The following is a 5345-nucleotide window of genomic DNA, read 5'->3' on the forward strand; positions in this document are numbered from 1 at the left end:
CAATCATCAAATGCATAATAATCAGAATAGGAAACATTTATAAAAGCATCATCTTAAACATTTTTTTTTTGTGGAGAAGTGTTTAGGAATGAGTACGAAGAAATTGGTGCCTTTCTGATTGATGAATTTAATGCATGTTTCTGGTAGAAAAATAAATAGTTTTTGGGTTTAAAATTTTTTGATAAGTCTATGCAATTCAATTTCACGCATATGCAGGGACTAAAGTCAAAGTTTAATATGAGACCTCTATTTGTTCTTTGCTTGCTTAATGATTGGAAGAAAAAAAATAAACAGAAGGTGATGATAAAGATGAACTTACCGCATAACTGTGTGCTCCTCTGTTCAAGATGATTGATCAATTAGGTCTGTTCCAAATAGCAGGGAGCAAATTAATTAGTAAGCCCTACTCCTTGGATTTATCACGAAAAGAACCTAGAAATTAAACTTCAGCTATTAAAATCACAAATTGACAAATATTATCAAAACTGATTCAAATGTAATACCATAGGCCAAAATGGCAAAACTCCAATTAATATAGACTATAGTTACTAGTAAAAAATGAACCAACAAAAGTAACGAAACAAAAGAGAAAACTAACGGTTGAACTACTCAATTATACATAGGTAAGCTTGAACAAATACAAATAGCAGGTTCCTTTCACACCGTCTCTGGTACTTGTGTCTGTTTGAATTTGCCTGCACATAGATGAGCTATATCTTCCGTTGTCCAACAATGAAACTATTGATCTTATAGAATTAGTTGAGTTAAATACTCAGAAAAGGTTCTAATAGTCGCATACTCTCGTATGCTTTACTCTCTCAAATTACTTTGCCTTTTTGCTTTTTCCAAATTGAATTTGTTAAAGATTTATGAAGGCTGCTACCATTTAAAAGTGTCATGTTTTCTTCCATCTTGACACCTTCAGTTTCACAGATGTCTATTGTTTTGCTTCTTTCTTTCAAGTGATTTTTGGTTTTAAAAAAATTAAGAAGAAGGTACAAATTAATATAAAGGGATTCCACAATTGCCTCCCCGAACTCCATACATGCATGTCGAGCAAATTTTATTGCTGGAACATGTGTGTTGTTGTCTTGTTCGATAAAATTTACTATACAAATTATCCTAACATCCAGTATTGCTAATTCTTTTTGAATGCAGCTACATTCACTTTTGCGCCTGCTTTTTGGATGCTCCTCTACTCGGAAAATGTCGCGGAGACACGTGGTTAGCGTATTTGATTACAAATCTATATTCCAATTGCTTTTTTTCAAGTTAACTAAATATTCATTTTGCTATACTATCTGTGATAGTAAGCTACTGAAAGTATTACTAAAATATTGAGATATAAAACTATACTATAATAATATGGAATATATAATAGTAATTAATAAGAGGTTTGGTTGGTACTAACACATTGTATGCAAAGAGAGATTGTGGTAACTGGTTCTCAGCAAGTTTCCTGCTTGAATAGTAGGTTGTAGCCAACCATATGATTGATCTTCATGGCTAAACATCTTGTTTGGAATACTATAATAACAGCTCCTATATTGTCTTTTTTGTGATCTTTAACTTTTTACTTGTATTTCTATTTGAATTCTCTGCTCATGTAAAGAGTCTTATACACGAGATTTAATGGAAATGTTTTTACTTATTTCAATGTAAGTATCCTTTATTTAATTTCAATAATTAATAATCTTTTAACTTTGCATAAAAATGTATCAGAGGAGTCGTAAAATTGGAGAAGGCAAACTTACTTCTGTACATTGTTTGACATAACTCTCTTAGGTATTACTAATGCATTTACTATGTTTGGAATGTATTAGATTCTTCAACATGTCAGGTTTGTTTTGATGTTCTGTTTTCTTTTGTTTTTATGGCCACGCTTAAATCATCAATGATTTAAATTGATCTTTCTTGGCATAAATTTAAATGTTTAAGCTACAAAGTTTATCGTAACTGCTTTTCTGTTTCAATTATTTTCTGTTTCATATATACTTCGACTATTAAACAAGTACTTTTTTGTGTTGCTTACCTGAAATTTTGCCATCTTGTGTATTTCAATTGTCTGCTTCTACAACAAGCATGTAATCTTCGTTATCACATTCTTCCCTAAACATATGTAACCTTCTAATTTATAACACATTTATTTGTTTGCAGATATTTTTGGCCAGGAACTAATAGAAAAATGACCAAAAAGAAGACCAAAAACCGCATATGTAAATAGTTGTATCATACATGTTGTAACTGTTGTGGCACTTTAAGCATCCCTTAATGTGATGCTCTCGTGAATGCAAACAATGTATATTTTGTTCAATATATATGTAAATTAAGTGTGTATTGCTTAGCATAACATATTGTCTACTAGATTCCATACTTATATCATTAATTTTTATTATATTTATAATTAGATAGCACGCGGAGTTAAATAATGTTGGGCCCGTGCTGGCACGGGCTGCACCAACATAGTATACTTTAGAAGAGCAGCACTTTCGACATGTGTGCTTCAATTCTTTTCAATAAAGCCTGAGGGCATTTAGGTCATTTCACATGACCTCTATACGTGCCTTTTATGGAGTCCGGAATCAAAATGTGGTTCTTTTGGACTCAAACTACACAAATAGGTGTAAAAAAAAGTTACCATACTATATATAACGCCAGAAAACCTGGCGCTATACATTAACGGTAACTGCACCGTTAATGTATAGCGCCAGATTTTCTGGCGTTATACAAAAAAAATCTGACACAGCTGATATAGTGCCATAAAAAGTGGCGCTATATGTATATACTCTTTCTTTTTCTTTTTGGTAATTATTAGACATCATTTAACTACAATCATTTAGTTATTGCTCTTCTATTTATGAATATTCATTTAATAAGTTTTCTAATATTTAATAATAGTCATTAATGATTTTCCTAATATTTAGAACTTTGAAATCAATTAAAACTTTATATGTTAGTAAAATTTTCCTTATCTTAATTATGTAGATTATTTTCACCCCAATCATTTAGTTATTGCTCTACTATTTATGATATTAAAAAATTTTTACCTCCCAAATGAAGAAACAATGTAAGGTAATATATTTTTATAAAATTTCATCTGATTATTGCATTCCATCTCTTGTTTGATCGTGGGCTAATTTGATCAACTTCTGAGCTCAATCGGATAAAAAAAGTTAAATTACAACTACTATACGTTTTTTTCTTATTAAAATGACAAAAATTACATTTAAAAATTGTTCACGGAATATTTGGGTTGGTTCTTGACTGGCAAACAATTTTGGACAAATAAATTTGATCCAACTTGTTAATGCGACTTGAAATTGATGTTGGGTTTTTTAAGGTATTTAATTAATATATTAAATACTTAAAAGAGGGTGAATGGGAAATGGAGGGAAATGAAATTTTTGAGTGAAATTTTAAGTTCCCCCTCCCTTGGCAAATGGGCATTGTCCCATATTGGAAGAGGAAGAGGTTTTTTATGGGTATATAAGCAATTGCTCTTCTTCTAGCTCTTAAAGAGTTGAGAAGAAGGCAAGCCTCGCGCCGTCGTCGTCGTCGCTCGCTGGGCTCGGCTTTCTGCTTCGGCTTCGGCTTCGGCTTCGGCTTCGGATTTATTTGTTAATAGTAAAATATTAACAGAAATATTATTAAATATTTGTTTTAATAACAAAATATTAATATTAAATCCAATCCGTTTTTCTGTTTTGGTAACAGAAAAGTAACTACCCTCTTCAATTTTCCCTCTTTATTATTGAGTAAATGACCATTTATGTAATGGCATTTATTTTGTGGGCGTTTTGCATAAACAGCCATTCTGAAGAGACCCAACTTTGGCTATAAATACAACACTATTCTGCTCAGAATTTTAACTACAATTTTCTGAGTTTCCTCTCCTTCTTCTGCATACTTTTAGCATCAAAACAAAGCAAAAAGTAAGTGTGATTTGCCACCGAACTTTGTGTTCGCTGAAACACTGGGGTTTGAAGTACCACTACACCAGTGTGTAATTCGTTCTATCCTGGGAGGAAATAATCCATAACCTTGGGTACTAGGAGGGGATTAAATTCCTTAAGGAAACACTGTGAATTCAGTGGGCTCGAATTGGTTTATGTCATTTCTGTTTATATTCATTACTGTTTATATTCATTTATATTTCCAGAATTTATTTTACAAATATAGTGTAATAACAAGCTTAAGGAATTTAATAATTTATTTTCTGTATTTGTACTTACTGTTTCTGGAAGAGTAAAACCTTTGTGGTTTTGTACTCTATTAAAATCTACGTGATTTTAACGTTTGTGTCATTCTTTTACAGAAATGACTAATGAGAATGAGAACCAAGCGGTTCCAATGGTGACTGCCAATGCGTCAACAAGCCGAACGACACCGGCAGCATTGGCACCGGCGGAGAAACCCGAAAAATTTTTCGGGATTGATTTCAAGCGCTGGCAGCAAAAGATGTTCTTCTATCTGACTACTCTAAGTCTCCAGAAGTTCATCAAGGAAGATGTTCCTGTGCTGTCCGATGAAACTCCAGAAACTGAACGCTTTCTCGTAATTGAGGCATGGAAGCATTCAGATTTTTTGTGCAAGAATTATATTTTAAGCGGGCTGGAGGATGGTTTGTATAACGTCTACAGTGGCGTGGAAACGTCAAAGGAACTGTGGACTGCGCTTGAAAAGAAATACAAAACCGAAGATGCCGGGTTGAAAAAGTTTGTTGCTGCAAAGTTTTTGGACTACAAAATGGTAGATAGCAAGTCTGTTATTACCCAAGTCCAGGAATTGCAAGTGATTATTCACGATCTCCTTGCTGAAGGTATAACTCAATTTAATATTGATGTTGAAAGTAGTAATCTTAGTATTTTTACTAATAGAAATTTCATTGAAGGTCTTGTTATCAATGAAGCATTTCAAGTAGCAGCGATGATTGAGAAGTTGCCTCCTTTGTGGAAGGACTTCAAAAACTACTTGAAACACAAACGCAAGGAGATGTCCGTTGAAGATCTCATTGTTCGGTTGAGAATCGAAGAGGACAACAAAGCTGCGGAAAAGAGAGGCCGTGGAAATTCAACAATAATGGGAGCAAATATTGTTGAAGAGAACAAAAAGAGAAAGAAGGCTTCTGGACCGAAATACAACCCAAGCAAGAAGCGGTTCAGTGGAAACTGCTACAACTGTGGGAAAACTGGACACAAATCTACGGAGTGTCGTGCTCCGAAGAAAGACAAGAAAAGGGGTCAAGCAAACATGGCTGAAAAGCATGATGATGTTGATGATTTAATTGCCATGCTTTCCGAATGCAACTTGGTGGGCAATCCTAAAGAGTGGTGGATTGATTCTGG

General features: G+C 33.4%; 1 long non-coding RNA gene across 1 annotated transcript; it reads left to right on the top strand.

Annotated features, from left to right (window-relative positions):
- Positions 1–1156: 1156 nt before the first annotated feature.
- LOC109211419 lies at positions 1157–2347 on the top strand. The gene is made up of 2 exons (XR_002065702.1): positions 1157–1224; positions 2158–2347. It is a non-coding gene; the product is annotated as an uncharacterized LOC109211419 (long non-coding RNA).
- Positions 2348–5345: the final 2998 nt, after the last annotated feature.

This window comes from Nicotiana attenuata, unplaced genomic scaffold (assembly GCF_001879085.1).
Source record: "Nicotiana attenuata strain UT unplaced genomic scaffold, NIATTr2, whole genome shotgun sequence".
NCBI lineage: Eukaryota > Viridiplantae > Streptophyta > Magnoliopsida > Solanales > Solanaceae > Nicotiana > Nicotiana attenuata.